This window comes from Lissotriton helveticus, chromosome 3_2, assembly GCF_964261635.1.
Source record: "Lissotriton helveticus chromosome 3_2, aLisHel1.1, whole genome shotgun sequence".
Lineage (NCBI taxonomy): Eukaryota > Metazoa > Chordata > Amphibia > Caudata > Salamandridae > Lissotriton > Lissotriton helveticus.
The window spans coordinates 161,919,767-161,937,292 of record NC_136062.1 but is presented as its reverse complement, the minus strand read 5'-3'; the positions used below and the strand labels follow the sequence as shown (position 1 = coordinate 161,937,292).

General features: G+C 40.4%; 1 pseudogene across 1 annotated transcript in view; it reads left to right on the top strand.

Moving 5' to 3' along the window:
* The window catches only part of LOC144826528 (sulfotransferase 1B1-like), a 373,545-nt pseudogene that overhangs the window by 339,242 nt on the left and 16,777 nt on the right, over positions 1-17,526 (top strand). The window contains exons 5-7 of the transcript XR_013609838.1: positions 2,622-2,748; positions 14,918-15,012; positions 16,101-16,281. The product of XR_013609838.1 is annotated as a sulfotransferase 1B1-like (transcript). The remainder of the gene's footprint in view (positions 1-2,621; positions 2,749-14,917; positions 15,013-16,100; positions 16,282-17,526) is intronic.

The window sequence follows — 17,526 nt, the reverse complement described above, 5'->3', positions numbered from 1 at the left end:
TTCACGTCTTTGAATGACGCTCATGAATCACCCAGCAGAAACACTCGATTGGTCGAAATAGTCTATGACGTAAATGAAACACATGTTGTTTAACGTCTTTGGATGCCCGGTAAAACGCACGCCTTCTCCCTACTGGAACGCAGTGCAGGCAAGACGTTAGCGTACACAATGGGATCAACGTCACTGACACGCAAAGAGAATCCGCCAATTAGATTTTCCCAAGTCTTAACTAATCCGCGTAATTGAAACGCACACCCAAATTTGCCAATGCTATGATTCCAAATCGTACAAATTAACGGAACGTATATGCAAACGGTAGAAATCGCCACCCTCCGTTCTCCTCACCAGTAAATCATGTTTCTACCGTGACAATCAGCTGTTGTGAAGACTACGCTTCCCTTCTTGTACGTTCAGCCGCTGGAGGAGATGTTTTCCGGCTTATCTGGAATTGTGTTGAGGTCGCCTGTCACCCAATCGTCGCTAAATAAATGTGGTGTCTCCAAAAATTTAATTAAAGATGAATCAAGTAGATAAGGTAAGCAAGTGGGGATTATTCGACCTCATCCACAAACTGCCTGCTTCCAACTGTCAGGCTAGAACACAAACATCCCATTCTTGCAGGACCGTTCCCCCAAGGAATTATGTGTAGAAACATTCTTTGTTCCAATTCTACAAGGCTACTGGATGAGCACAATCTCCTGTCCTACCAGGCTCATCCAGCGTATTTTCAGTAAAATATCTCTGGTGAAGTGCCCTCTTGCGGGGCCCACCAGCCAATGCAGCTCCGGCCTGGCGAGAAGCACAGCCCTATGCTGAATGATGTTACCTTAAGGTGAGTGAGGACAACTATTCCAGAGTAATTTCAATACAACATGACCTTAGATTCTAAGATATGTTATGTGGTTTGGTTTGTTCCTGGAGCCTCTTTTGCACTCAGCTATGCAGGTGTTGCTGATGGGTTCATTTTGAAAAGTGTATACTCATACAGATGCATCCACTGTCAGAACTACCATCTGCCATTGCTGGCCTTTAGCAGAACAGAGTCTCCATCACATTGTGACAGTGGAAAACTGTGACTATGGCAAACAAATGTCCACCAAAGCGTCCTTGATGGAGGGTTGTGTGTAGCCAGAGGAACTGCAAACAAAGGACTGAAGGACTACCGATGGACCGTCCTCCACCACAGTGGATGGAGGTCCATCGGCCAAAATCCTTAATATGGCCACTAGTTAACTTCCGGCCTGACAAACCAGAAAAACAGTCTGCCTGCCAAATTCTAAATGAGGCCCTAGGCACCTGATTCAGATGTGGGTCGATCCGTGACATCTGACAAACTGTGGCCAACGTCCCCTCTTCCGTGTTAAGAGTGTCAATGGCACTGTGTTACCATTGTATACGGACTATTTTATCTAACCCCGTGACAGAATGCTATTCTATTTGTTTGTATAAAACCCAATAAAATACTTTGAAATTAAAAAAAAAATTACGAAAACAGTGGACGGAGTATCTGCCACATTTTGGTGGATTTAGACCTAATACTCAAACTTCATTAATCTATTATTTTATGCTCAGCTCTTTTCCATAGCTTCTTATGTTTTTACTGACTATCTTCTATTTCAAATTTCCTTATCGATATTATTTTATGCACCGCTCTTCTCGCTAACTTCTTATGTTTTTAAAGGGAATCTTCTATTTGAAATTTCCTTAGAATAAGAAATGCCTGTAGGCTGAAGATCTGAGCTCGCCCTTTAAGAACACTTCATCTTCTCTTTTTCATACTCTATACAAAGTAACCACATATGCCATTGGAGCCAAAGATACACAGAGCCGAAGAATGTCCTAGGCCGGACCCATTTCATTTAAGGAACTTTTCCATCTACGGCCTTTCTCAGAATGTAAATATACACGTAGGGGCAGATGTACAAGCCCCTTGCGTCACTTTTGCGTCATTTTCAACATGGGAAAAATGACGCAAAAGTGGCACAAGGGGCTTGTAAATCTGCCCCATAGTTTGCATCTTAAATTCTTTAATGCACCTGCTTCATTTGTTGTAGCCAAGTCACAAAATGATGAACAATATAATTTAAAAAAACGCATAAACAAAAGATACAAGTAATATATATGGAAGAGGTTTTGAAGAGGCATTCTAGCACAAGTAAGAACATTAAAGAATGTATTTACTAGTTTTTAGCTGCTGAAAGCTGAAAGCAGTTGAAAACTCCAGGTGAAAGTCGAGCACAAAATGAGGAATTACCGGGAGAATTAGATCTGGACATACGACTCGCCTGCTTTTTCACCATGTATTAATCAAGGATCCACCTTGTAGTGTGCTGGGGTTACTAGTACCCCCCTCACACCTCCCCCCCCCCACATATAAGTAACTCCGGGGGAAGGGGGGAAGAGAGAGGTTAAATCCAGCTAATTTCCTGGGCCTCTCGAAGTCAGCGCCAAAGATTACGGGAGAACATATTTAATTTGATTTTTGAAAACGTGTACGTTCTTTTCTGTGTCTTTTCGGCAAAGGGGTATTGCTTTGCTCGAGATGCTGGCTAAATGTGCTCTATATGACCCTGACCCTTGAATAAGTAGTAGTCTATTGTCTCCTTTATTTCCTTGCCTAGATCGTCTACGTGTCACGAAATGCCAAGGATGTGGCCGTCTCGTATTACTATTACAGCCTGGCACACATACTGAATCCAGAGCCTGGGACCTTTGCACAGTATTTGGAGAAATTTATGGCAGGAAACGGTATGCCACGTTCCATATTTCTCTTTGTTTCGTACCTTTATCGTTGTGTGATAAAAATTGCTAGAAGGAACAAGTTTGTTTTCATTTTGCATGCTTAGAAGTTTGTCTAAGCATATCACCGAATTAAAATATGAATCTTACAAGTTGTTACTTCATTTGCAAATGTAATAGACACCGAACGGAGGTGTGTGCCTTGTTTGCCTTGAAGTCAAGCTGTCTACAGTGCACACATTAACGGCTCAATAATGAATACCGCAATGATCCTGATTAGAAGATAAGCAGGAGTTACATGTACCACATTCCATACTTGTTTTTTTCCCATTTAAATGTTGCTATGGTCGAGATCAAACAGAGACATAATAAACATTCAGTTATATGATATTCGGACTCCAATAGTGCAAGTTATGTTTATTCCCACCTCCTCAGTTTGGAATCAGCTGATAATTCCGACCTGCAAACATAGTGTTCCCTGCAGGAAGCGGTATACTCCAGCAATACTGCCAGCCTTTAATACCAGGACAGTCATTATGAGACCCTAAATGAGCACAGGAGACATCACAGTTGGAAAATATGTAGCAGTAATTGTTTCTCTGTGTTGCTGTCCGTGTCTGGTGTTTGGCTTTGATTCTGTTTTTTTAATCCATTGACTTTTATTCATCCACACTCTTGTGCATTAACGTACAGAATTACCAAGCGTTGGAACTTGAATGGTATAAGGGTGTGTTCCATTGCCTGACTCCAACAATCTAGTATCCTCACTTTTTGATTTGAGTCCTGGCTTCACATAAGTCTAGTGTGGGTGCAAAGCCTCACACCTGTTCCTGGAGCTGTCCTGTGATCAAGAAGGGTGCACCAAGCTTGCCCTCAGTTGGTGACAGTGGACTTCTGTCAATGAGGTAGTACATAGAATGGTTGTGACAGAATAGCTTGGTTTGAGAGTTATTAATGTGCCCAGACCTTTTTATCTGAGTCAATGGAATGCAGGTTTTTTCGCCCACTTGCGTAAAGTTCTGCTCTTATGCTTCCAGTCCTTTGCACTAACATCATGCATGGTGTATGTGAGTTAATCGGAGTGATGGGGACCAGTAGGATCCATTTTGAGTGTCCCTGGCCAGGCCCACACAAGATGGAAGAGAGGAGGACTCTGTTTCTAGAAAGTGACAGCGTGTTGCTCACAATCTTGGAGCTGTAGGCAGGAGCTCTGCACATTGAAGCGAGGGGAAAGGGGATAGGGTCCTTTAATTATTTTAACAGGCCTTTTGGTTAGAAAAGAGCTGCTGATTCGTCTTTCTGAACATTTCCATTTGGTGGATGGTAGCGGTAAGGCAAGGGACTGCAGCCTCTTGTGAAATCGGGAAATTCTTTAATTGAGGCCTACCCATTAGTCTTTCCCTAATCACTCCTTTATTTAGACTGATAATAACATTCATGCACAAAAATCTCACACCTCTTTATTCCTTTGTTGTGGGTGCTCCAGTTTGGAGGCAACCTTTTTCTAAGAAGCCTCATTCTACACAAAGGCTGTATTGCAGAACAGCCTGGAAAGTACACTTGAAAGGAAAGCCATCCTAAGCCAGTTCTACAGTTTCAGACAGTGGTGTCACATCCCCACTTCTTCCAGTTCAAAGTCCTCTCTAGCCAAGAAATAGCGTAGTCCTCAGAGTAATCAGACGGGTGATGTGCAATGATTGCAGGTGTCTGCCTGATAGATAGTCTCTCAGAGGTGAGGGGACATCACTTGAAGTCTGGATCTCTTGCTGGAGACTATTGCCTAGATGCATCAAACAGAATTGCATTCGCAAACGGTGCGAATCGCATTTTTCAGCCGTTTGAGAATACAATTGACTAATTTGGAATGCATCATGCATTTTGCAATTTTAGGAATCATAACCATGTTGCGATTTCTAATATTGCGATTGCATTTAAGAAATCGCAATTAGAGATTTCTTAAATGCAATGCATGATTATTTTTAAATTGCGAATTCACAGTTTGGAAGGGGTAAAATAGCATGAAATTGAACTTCATGCTAATTTACCTAAAACTATCAAATATGCACAAATTGCATGTTTGGCAGTTTAAATTTACACACACACATGCCCTTGGGGCATGTGTGTGTGTAAATTGCATTTACAGTTACATTTCAGGGGGGCAGGGAGGGGTTCTTTGGACCCCCCCCTGCACCCTTGAAATTGCATTCACATTTTGCGAATTGCAATTTGAAATTCGCAAAATGTGATTGCCTTCCCATTGATTCCTATGGGCCTTTTGGCCCATAGGAATCAATGGGAAGGGTTTTCCTTAATTGCGATTCGCAAATTGTGAATCGCAATTAAGGAAAAATACAGATTCGCAAAAATAAATGAGAATTGTTCATGCATTGCCGTTTGCGATTTCTAAATTGTGATTCCTTAATTTTCGCAATTTAGGAATCGCAAACGGCAACAATGATGCATCTACCTATATGTTCTCTGTGCGTTTCTCTTTTAATTGTGGTGATACTTCCAACCCACAAGGGGTTCTGATTCTTGTGGCGTCCTCTACAGTCGTGTGTTTATCCAAAATAGTCCAAATGTATCACTCTTTCTCTGACCGTACTCGGTCATACACGAGGAGCGACGTCTGGAGACAGATCACTGAATATAACAATAATGCATTTTAATTATTGTTGTTACATCACATTCGTCTGCTGAGGATTTTCTTTTGCCAAAGGATCGACCCATTTGGGGTAAAAACTGCAGAGGTTTTGTTCTGCCAAATAGGTGATCAGCCGATGTGGCAGCTGTAGCTGCTGAGTGTCACAAAGCCGTATCAGCATGTACGTTTAAGACCACCCAGCCCCATCACCCGTACCCCAAAGCCCCAAACACTCTCCAACAGTCCTGTTGGGTCTACGTCAAAACAGGACTGCTGTCGCCCTGCTCCCAGCACGGTCCTGAGGTCCAGGCGGGGGATGCCCAAGGACTGCCTCCTCATATGCTGCCTCTCAGTGGAGTTTGCAGGCCTGCCATAGGTGCTGGTCATGCCATGAACAAACTGAGAATCAACCATTAGCAGATAAGACCTGAAAGACTTAGCACACATACCGTTTAGGGTGATTTTAACACATACCCATGCCTGAGTCACACAACTCCTGTTTTCCCACTAGAACTAGAGTGGGTGCCTTGCAGAATTATTTTTTTAACAAAGTGGTCGGGCTGGACAATGATGAGATGCAGATGTTTCTCTCCACCTGGAAAATACATAGATACAAATCCTATTTTTTTCAACCAGTTAGTTTCAATTTCATGAATTTTCCAATATTAAGGCCATGAAGGGTCGTGTTTTTTTACTAAGGCCATGAGGGGTTGTGTTTCTATGTTGATTGGTTTTGTTTAATGTAGGCCTGGGAGAAAGGTAATGATGCCAGAGTAAATTCAGCAATTACACATTACTCTTGTGATCTGAAATTATGTGATTATGCCAGTTTGAGTAATTCAGAGTAGTTTGAGGCAAGAATCCTACCGTAGGGGTACAGTAGCAATGAACTAGGAAGACAACTCAAAGGCTTCAGTGAGATTTACTGAGTCATGCAAAGCCACCTTGCGTGGCTCTGCACAATTGGGTAAATCTTGAGTAACGCAAGGCAGCGTAAGTCACTGCCTTGCATTGCTCTGCCCTGAGAAGGCAGTACCTGGGCAGAAATTGCTTGTTCTAATGAAACCATCCATGGATTTAGGTGCATTTTCAGATTTACTAAGCATAGTAAACCCGGGAACATGTCAAAATGCAACGCCTTCTCAGGTGAGGTGTAGCAAGGAGAAATATGTTTATTTCTTCTTTTTTTTTACTCTTTCTAAGTGTGCTGCATTCTTCAGCACATACAAAAAGAGGAAAAGGCCCCAGAAGATTGTTTTGCAAAACAATACTGACTTTAACACTGGCACCCTTGGCCTATGGCGCAAGGATGCCAATGTTGGTGCTAGGCTACACTCAGTGCACCAGCAAGTGTTTCATTTGAGCCTGTGGTTTCAGGTGCTTGACACCAGCCCTTAATTGTCAGTACCGACACTTATGACAGTCTGTTACATGGTGGCACTGTTTCTCTAATTTCAAGAAAAGCATAACAAAAGTTGTTCTTTAAATGAATATACATTAAAATGACTTCAACCTGCCACCCAAGCCATTCTTATAGCTTTGGGGCCCTGGAATAGTCTGAATTATTACACCTATGGCTTCTGATGGTCAGAAGTTGTGTCTGTACGGTCATTAGCAGTGCTGACAGGAGAAATGCATGGTGCAAACTATAGTGGGCCTCGACGAGGGCCCATCCATATATTGTTTTGCAAATTAAGCACTGGCATCAGCGCAGGGAGAGGGCAGAAATGTTCCATATCTTAATAGATATGGTGCATTCCTGCCCTCTCCCTGTCACGCAACACAGAGCAGCAAGTTGTCTTGGTGAGATGCGTTAGTCGTTAGTATATCTGCCCATAAGAGAGAGTGAGCGGGTGCTGACTAATGTTGTATGGGTTGTGTAGCGTTTAGTTTGATTTTCTCAGTGCAAAATGCATAACCTGGCCCATTTTGGATGCAAGGGTGCAATTTGCACTAAGAAAAAAGCACAAAATGCTAGATTACGCTCCTCCCGCAATACACATAATTACAAGTAATTTTGCAGTAATTACGAGAAATTACACTAGAAAAAATGACGCCACTTACACCCACCTCTCGTTTAAGGGATATTAAGAAGTTGCTTAGGAATTTTTTCTGAGACTGAGCTTCCCTCTCATCCCCGGGGTATACTGACATAATCGGGGTCCCGATAATAGAGGGAATTAGGTGCCTAGCGGGTGCCTAGCATTGGTGGGCGGTGTGCTGAATCGCTACCACCCCCCTCTTGTGACCCATGGTGCATTTAATGTTTGTACCTATTAGAGAAACATATCCTCTCCTTCCTTAATATGTCACTGCAGAAGGGATACCTTCCACCTAGCCTTAAGGAGGCTCGGGTTAGACCTTTGTTAAAAAAACCAGGAGCAGACTCAGCCAATTAAAAAAATTATCGACCGATCTCCCAATTACCATTTCTATCAAAAATTCTAGAGCAACATGTGCTGCAAGATCTATCCTCTCCTGGAGTCCCACAATCTCCTCCATGGGCGCCAGGCGGGCTTTCGGGCACATCACAGCACCGAGTTAGTGATGCTCTCGGTGCTGGATGAGCTTAGAGGCATGGCTGACAGTAGGAAACCAAGCGCCCTGATACTTTTAGATCTGTCAGCGGCGTTTGATACTGTCAGCCATGACCTGCTCCTGGAAAGAATGGCCAGTTTGGGAATAAAAGGTGTAGCCTATAAGTGGCTAGAATCCTTCCTAACTGGGAGACAACAGAGGATTCAACAGGGAGATGATCTTTCTAATGTAGGCATGGTGGAGTGTGGAGTCCCGCAGGGCTCAGCACTATCTCCACTACTCTTTAATCTCTACCTAAAACCCCTGATTGAGTCTTTAGTGCATATGGGCTGTCGAGTGTTTAATTACGCCGACGACACTCAGTTGCTTTTTAGCATTGAGAATTCTACTGAAGCCCAGACGCATATGCTAGAAGTTCTTAGGTATACAGTCAGTTGGATGACTGTTAATCTATTGAAAATCAACCCTGAAAAGACAGAAGTTCTAGTGATAACTACAGGAACATCACCCTGGGGTGATGGGTACTGGCCACAAGAACTTGGTCCTACTCCAATACCAGCAGCAAATGTAAAAAGTCTCGGCATAAAAATTGACTGTGATCTGTCAATGTCTGCCCAGATTTCCACGGTAGTTGGTGTGTGTATCGGTCTTATTAGGCAATTACGTAAGCTTGTCCCTATCCTTTCTCAGTCGATGCTCCGCACGGTAGTGTCAGCCACAATTATATCACGATTGGACTATGGCAATGTCCTTTATTTAGGCTTGCCAAACAGTCTGATCAAGAAACTACAGGTGGTTATGAACGATGCGGCACGCCTGATTTTTAAGCTTCCCAGGAAAACCCATGCCTCCCCTCTATTACATACGCTTCACTGGCTCCCGGTGAAGCAGAGGGTGGAATTCGAGAGCCTGTGCGTTGCACATAAGGCAATATATGGACAAGCACCGGCCTATATTAAGGATCGTCTGACGCGTTACAATCCGAAACGATCACTTAGATCCTCGGATGCTCAACTATTGGTTTGCCCTCGTTTCAAACTGGCAACAAAGGGTGGAAGATCTTTTTCCACACAAATCCCACAGCTGTGGAATAAGCTGCCAGACATGCTTCGTAAGGAGACCAATCTTCTACAGTTTAGAAAACTACTGAAAACAACATTATTTAGGGAAGCTTTTGGCCCTTCTTAATTATAAGGTATTCTATTCCTTCGATCAGCCCAAAAAATTTGTTGTGTTTCTTGGTCTGAAAGCGTCTTGAGACCGGTGGGTGAGTTGGCGCTATACAAACTAAAGTAACAATAACAATAACAACAACAATAATAAACTTGGTTCCTCTCTACTTTTGAGGGAATCTGTACCTAGTGTTTTTAAAATATTTTTAACACTAGTAACCCCAGGTCAGGGTGGGCCTTAGCGCGCTCATACCGCCGGAGTTCAACACTACACTTTTGGTCCTGATGAAAGCCTGACTAAATGCTCACACATAGGCAGAAACATGTTGACCACACCCCAGGGATAAAACTGAACTTTTAATTTAGTTCTTTATCCTACACTTTAGTTTTTACTCATGTTTGATTGGCAAAACTAAAAAAAGACTATTTTTTTGACACAATCCAGACATTTTTAACGCACATATCTACTTTTCACCAACTGAAAACCGCTCCACAGTAAACTGGCGTTGCAGCACATTAGGGTGGCATTTGGCCACTCCTGGTGGGGCCCGATGAAGAAGCATGTCACCAACCAGGTTGGTGAATGAGGGCTTTTTTAGAAACCTAACGGGTTCTCTTCACAAGAGATTCTCACTGTGATCTACAAACATGCTTGCTCTTCTCTCTTTTGTCCTTGAGACACTCCTTTGTTGATTTTTGATTGATTCCGAGGGGATAGGAGTGTGCTTTAACTGTGACCTTCCTCTCTTGTTGATTTAAGCATAATCCAGGGAGACCTATTCTAGGATTCTACACCCTGAACGCTTCCAAGGCATCTGGTGAAACTACTGGATCACTGACATAATATAGAATGACAAAATATAGACTTACCAAAATATAGTCACCAAAATATAGAATGCCAAAATATCGAATTCCTATCTACAAACAGGTAAGTACAAAAATATCGAATCCAAAATATAGTCTGTAAAAAGATATAGTCAGTCAAAATATCGAATTTTTTTAAATGTCTTAAAAGTAATTTAAAATTAATGAAATAATAAATATAATTAACTAAAACATACTTAAAAATACTCAAATAACCTTAAAATTAAGATATAATTAATTTAAGTTATTAATAAAAAATGTACAATATTTTACCGTAGGATAGCAGGAGGGTAACATTTAATATTACCACTCCAGTGAGTGCAACAGTAGGGAAAGCGTTGGATAGCGTAGGGGTAAAAAATACTATTCCCACTCCAGTTAGTGCAACAGTAGGGAAAGCGTTGGATAGCGTGGGGGTAAAAAATAATATTCCCACTCCGGAGAGTGCAACAGTAGGGAAAGCGTTGGATAGCGTAGGGGTAAAAATTACTATTCCCACTCCAGAGAGTGCAACAGTAGGGAAAGCGTTGGATAGCGCAGGGGTAAAAAATACTATTCCCACTCCAGTGAGTGCAACAGTAGGGAAAGCGTTGGACAGCGTAAGGGTAAAAATTACTATTCCCACTCCAGAGAGTGCAACAGTAGGGAAAGCGTTGGATAGCATAGGGGTAAAAAATACTATTCCCACTCCAGAGAGTGCAACAGTAGGGAAAGCGTTGGATAGCGTAGGGGTAAAAATTACTATTCCCACTCCAGAGAGTGCAACAGTAGGGAAAGCGTTGGATAGCGTAGAGGTAAAAAATACTATTCCCACTCCAGTGAGTGCAACAGTAGGGAAAGCGTTGGATAGCATAAGGGTAAAAATTACAATTCCCACTCCAGAGAGTGCAACAGAACGGAAAGCGTTGGATAGCGTAGAGGTAAAAAATACTATTCCCACTCCAGAGCGTACAACAGTAGGGAAAGCGTTGGATAGCGTAGGGGTAAAAATTACTATTCCGACTCCAGAGAGTGCAACAGTAGGGAAAGCGTTGGATAGCGTAGGGGTAAAAAATACTATTCCCACTCCAGAGAGTGCAACAGTAGGGAAAGCGTTGGATAGCGTAGGGGTAAAAATTACTATTCCCACTCCAGAGAGTGCAACAGTAGGGAAAGCGTTGGATAGCGTAGAGGTAAAAAATACTATTCCCACTCCAGTGAGTGCAACAGTAGGGAAAGCGTTGGATAGCATAAGGGTAAAAATTACTATTCCCACTCCAGAGAGTGCAACAGTAGGGAAAGCGTTGGATAGCGGGAGGGTAAAAATTACTATTCCAACTCCAGAGCGTGCAACAGTAGGGAAAGTGTTGGATAGCGTAGGGGTAAAAATTACTATTCCGACTCCAGAGAGTGCAACAGTAGGGAAAGCGTTGGATATTGGAAGGGTAAAAATTACTATTTCCACTCCAGAGAGTACAACAGTAGGGAAAGCATTGGATAGCGTAGGGGTAAAAATTACTATTCCCACTCCAGAGAGTGCAACAGTAGGGAAAGCGTTGGATACCGTAGGGGTAAAAAATCCTATTCCCCCTCCAGAGAGTGCAACAGTAGGGAAAGCGTTGGATAGCGGGAGTGTGAAAATTATTATTCCCACTCCAGATAGTGCAACAGTAGGGAAAGATTTGGATAGCTTAGGGGTACAAATTACTATTCCCACTCCAGAGAGTGCAACAGTAGGGAAAGCGTTGGATAGCGTAGGGGTAAAAAATACTATTCCCACTCCAGAGAGTGCAACAGTAGGGAAAGCGTTGGATAGCGGGAGGGTGAAAATTACTATTCCCACTCCAGTGAGGTTAACAGTAGGGAAAGTAATGATTTAATATATTATTAAAAATAAATTAAATATCAATACCAATAAAACATTAATTGAAATTAATAACCAATTTAATATTATGTAATAATTAATTAGAAATACAACTACATATTAGTTAATAAAAATTAATAACCTATTCATAATTATTTAACAACTAATTAATTTTCAATAACAAAAACTAATTAATAATAAAAATTAATACCAATTAAAAATTAACAGTAAATTAATTATCAATACACAAAAAGTATTTTTAATATGTAATTAATTACAATTACATTACTTCCCACCCTATTCCCCTATAAACGCACATCCCACTACAGAAAATACATTAATACAATTATCATAATTATCAAATATTTAATTAATACAAAATAATTACCAATTAATAAAAATTAATTGACAATTAATAGAAATTAATTACCAATTAAAAATTAATTAACGATAAATTTAAAATCAATACCAATAAATGAAAAATTGTATTTACTTAATTACAATTAAATTACTTCTCACCCTATTCCCCTATAAACCCACAACTCGCTACAGAAAATACATTTAGAAAATTAACATAATTAACAATTAATCAATTAATACAAATTAATTGGCAATTAATACAAATTAATTACCAATTAAAAAATAACAATAAATTCAAAATGAATACCAATAAATAAATAAAAATATTTAATTAATTACAATTAAATTACTTCCCACCCTATTACCCTATAAACCCACAATCCGCTACAGAACTAAAAAGCAAAATTTAATTAAAAATTAATAATAATTGCTAAAAATTAATATTTAATTTAATATAATTAAATTACTTCCCACCCTATTCCCCTATAAACCCACAACCCGCTACAGAATTAAATTACGCAAAAATTAAATAACATAAAATTCATTACTTAAAATACATTAAACATACATTACAAAAATTAATATACACTTTTCACACATATACTAACATACAAAACACTTTAAAAAAATTGATATCATTAAAAAATCGATATATTTAATGCCTATATTGTATAATTCGATATTTTGACTTCTATATTTTGAAAATCGATATTACTTACCTTAAATTCGATATTTCTAACCACTATATTGTGTCCATTCGATATTTTGTCCATTCTATATTTTTACTTCGATATTATGTCCATTCTATATTTTGGAATCGATATTATGACTGTTTACCGAAACTACTGTCATATCTGAAATTTAACTAGGGTTAACAGTATGCGAATATACACTCTCAACAGCACGATGTATCTTAAGAGGAGGGGATAGAAAGGGACAGGCACAAACATTAGGGGAATGGGATCATTCATTGTAACACAACGGTGAAATGTCAATAAGAAGATGTAAAAAAAAATAGTACGAGTCGAGTACAGATGTATTAAATTATTTGAATGTACTTTGCAACAAATTGAAATAACATGAGATAAGATCATGAATATACAGCTATAGTAGAAGGTAATATAGATGAGATGCATTCTACCCAGCAGCAAAGATAACATTGTGATTGCAATGGAGAGGTTTAAGCAGAATAGGACAAGAATATCCCAGCATGGAGGCGTGGTAGTAAATACAATGTGCCATTTATAGTATATTGGGGTGCATTCATGTATATTCCAGCAAAGCTAAGGTTGTGAATGGAATCAGCCTTGAAAATGTTTGTAGGCACTTTTTGCATTCCTGAGTGGGCACTGCACAAGGGCCAATATGATCCCCTGTGGAGTCACCCACTGCTTTCAGAAGTGAAAATAAAGGAAAAATAAAATTATATTAACTGGTTGTTATCATTTTATTTGTTCCTGCTGTGGCTTGGCAAGCAGGGCAGGTCTGCTCTGCTCTCGGAAAAGGGAGGAGTAGTGCCACCCTCCTATTTGCCAATGACTACTGGGCAGGCCCTCTCGGGACAGCTAAACAGTCATGCGCACTTTGCATGTTCTCCATGCAGGCTCCAGTACAGCCTGCATGGGGAACATGCCTAGGTCTTCATTCCCTGGCTGAGTGCCAAACCACGGAGCTTTAACCAATTAAAATGCTGCATTGCAGTGTTGTGATTGGTCAGGAGAGCCTGGGTGTGCTTCTTGGTTCCTGAGGAGCAAAGGGATAAAGATGAGGAGTGCGAGGAGGTAAGGTAAGTTTACATTTTTTGTTTGTTTACTTTACCCCCGTCGTCTTCCTTGCCCCTGGCCTCTGCCCTGCCACTCCGATCAGTGCCAGCACCACTGTGTGTACGTATGAAGGTGTGACATTTTACCAACATTGTTCTTCACTGCCACTTGGATGCTAAGGTACATCTAGTTCTTCCCATTCATTTCCATTGAAAATGAATGGGCACTCCATGACGAGTTACCCTTGTCATTAGCAGCGAAGTGGTTAAGTTACATGCCTGGCATATCTTTATGTACTGACTGTAGCACAGCCTTTATCTTTCTGCGCTGTGTTGATGTTCCTTTTGGATATTCATTTTATTGCATGAAGCTTGACCTTTGCACTTGCTCAACTATGCTCAAATTGTTAATGTTTCAAGGTTTCATTTGGTGCCAAACCCAGGGTTACCAAGGGCTAAGAGATTAAGGAAGACGGTGGGGGCTGGAGGCAAGTGTAAAGGGGATTAGGAATCAATTGGGCAGAAGTTGTGTAGTTTCACAAAAAAAGTAATTGCCCTCCATACAGCTGTGATAATTTTGCTTATTTATCCAGCTGCCTGAGCTTGAATTTACAAGGGCACACACGACATTGTAATGCTATAAAAATGCCTTGGATAACTAGATAATTTGTGGTGTCTTTCTCTGGCAGCAGCGCACATGGAAGGAGGGCAGCCATGAGGTGCCAGACCACTCCACAGGATCTAGTGGTGCACCTTTGCGATTGTATTGTTGAATGTGTGTGTGTTTTATTGCATTTGGGTCAGAGAGTAAATGCAACAAGGATTCAGTGGATGGATGTATGAGTGCAAAGATGAGTGACAGGGTACATGTATGATGACAAACTGAGTGCCTAAATCGACCAGTGACACAAAAGGCACTTTCATTCATAAGAATGACCTATTAGTATTGCCACTGCTTGTTAATATATTGTTGACCCTATCACTTTTGTTCTCAGTTTCCTTTGGATCCTGGTACGAGCATGTGAAGGGCTGGTGGTCAAAAAGGAATGAGCTCCGTGTTCTCTACCTCTTCTACGAGGATATGAAAGAGGTAGGTGTGAAGTAATCGGCCTGCTGAGTATCTCTCGTTCATTTTGAAAAATATTGATTCAGCCCTTATTTTAAGATTCTGATTATACTAACCCTAAATCGTCATTGTATTTTGAGAAAACTCACTTGTATGTTCAGATAAATCAGGATATGTCACTTGGAGGTATAGGTTTGTCATATGGTATTGGTAGATGATATCCACAGGCAAAGTGTTCCATAAGAATTATTCTTGCACCTTATGAGTTTAAGCAAGCATTGCTTGTCTGGCGCTAAATATACTTTTGTTCTCACAGCTATTTACTTCAATTCATATTTGTGTATCCTATTCTGAATAAACACTGCAAATTATACCACACCCTTCCCGCGATGATTGTATTGTAATACCCAAACCCTACACTTTAATAAGATGCATTTCCAATAGTTTTGAAACTATCATATGCTAAAAGGAGGTGGAGTTATTATTACTGAGGTTCCCTTTTTGCATCACTTTTTTGTATCATAAGGTCATAATTCAAATTAGGCAGACACAGCAGATTCAGGTCACCTTCTATAATAATATTTAAGCATCTCCGGGAAATAAACAGGGGATGATAATATATTCCAGTGTTGATGGGATAGGGGAACAAAAGTTCATGAGATAATGCTTATGAGGTGAGTTGAAGTTTCTAGAGGCAGTATTGTAAGGTATTCACTGAAATTATGTTAAGTGCCTCGAGCATAGGTGAGGGAGTTTGAAGCAAAAACAAATGGTAAAAAGAGCTGTAACAGAGCCCAAAATATCATTATGCGAGAGCAAAGATGTAACAGGTCCCCAATTCCATATCTCATTGTTTTTGCAGGAAGTAATTTGCAGACTATGTTCCTCGTTGTCCTTATCTGCCAAAAATCTAACTAAATATTAAAACTGTGAAGGGCACTGCTGCAAATAGTGCCTCCATTTGAGAAGTGATATCAACAGCATGGCTTGCACATCCTGCTTGAAAAATATAATTTTAAATTCTTCTGTAGCTGTCTTGATCAACACCTTATATTGGATTGTCCCATCCATGTAGTTTCACCCGCTTACATCTGAAGCCCATCTTTCCACAGGATCTACAGCGAGAAATGAAAAAGTTGCTGATGTTCTTGGAGAAGGACATGGATGACGAGGTTCTGAAGAAGATTGTTCATCATGCCTCATTCGAAGTAATGAGAGACAACCCAATGACCAACTATAAAGCACCATTAATTAACCTCAGGGAACAAACAGGTTCACCCTTCATGCGAAAAGGTATGGACTGAGTTATAGCATGTATTGGAGTGAAGGGAAATTAAGCTGCAGTTGCCTACATGTCATGATTACATAATAGACGTGTCAGAAACTTTCGGGTTACAGCAAACAATATATTTAAATGGTGTTTGTTAAATGTTTTCTACGATTGGAGTTAAAGATATGATGATGAGAAGGAATGGAAAAAACATGGTGTGTGCAGCAGTGAACACTGCAACCAAACAAAACCAACTTGAGTCTTCCAAGAAGCAGATTATGGAACTGGTTGACATTCCTTAGGAGAGTGTAGTTGGACTTTCAGTTTGGTACTTTGACATCCTGCTTTTTGTACAATGTGGCCTATTTAAATCGTAACATAAGATCATCTACGATTTTCAGATGATTAGGTAGGAGGACTGTATATTATAAAAATGGTCCCAAAGGTTCGCTACTAATCTGATGTTGTTTCTCACAGACTTTCTTATGAGTCCAGGAGGAAGTGTGAAAAGTCTCGCGTCAGTGTTTTCTCTCTCCTGCCCTTATCCTTTTCCCCTTTGTAAGGGGTGCTGCGATTTATGTTGCCATTAGAAGCCATGGTTTCTTTGTGGAGGTGAATAGGACTAGCGTTCTGGCACTCAAGTAGCTTGCTAAACTGAAAAACCCTGAACTTCAACACTACAGACGCTGATCTGCCATACTTTGGGATCCCTCCTGATATTGAGAAGAATTTTCACTGAAAGTGTACCTGACAATGTTTTGACCATGGCCATGCCCAAAAAGTAGTTTAGTCAAGGTGTGGCCTTTGGCATTTGTAAGTTTTCAGTGTTGAAGGATGGAATGTATCGACTTGAAGAACCATAAGTTACGATTCTTCCTATTGACTTATTGTGCTACGATAACATGGCTCCACAATTTTCCCTTAAAATGTCTTTTAAGCAAAAATGTACCACTCCTAATGGGCAAATAGCTGGTCAGTCTATAATAATTTTAGTCTTTCAAATAAATTTGAAGACCCAACTATGGCATATCTATTCAAAATACCAACTGTATAACCCCATTTAACCTGCTTGACACTTTCTTTACAACTACAGATATCCTCAAAAACCTTTGAATGGATTTCTACAAAATGCGTACATGTGCACACCATAAACGTTTCTCTCTGTGCATACAAATCAAATATCATTGTTTCCTATAGCTTATCCCAAACCTCTTTTATGAGTTACTCTGGAAAATTCAAACTTTTTCGTCTTCGAACAATTCTGCTGT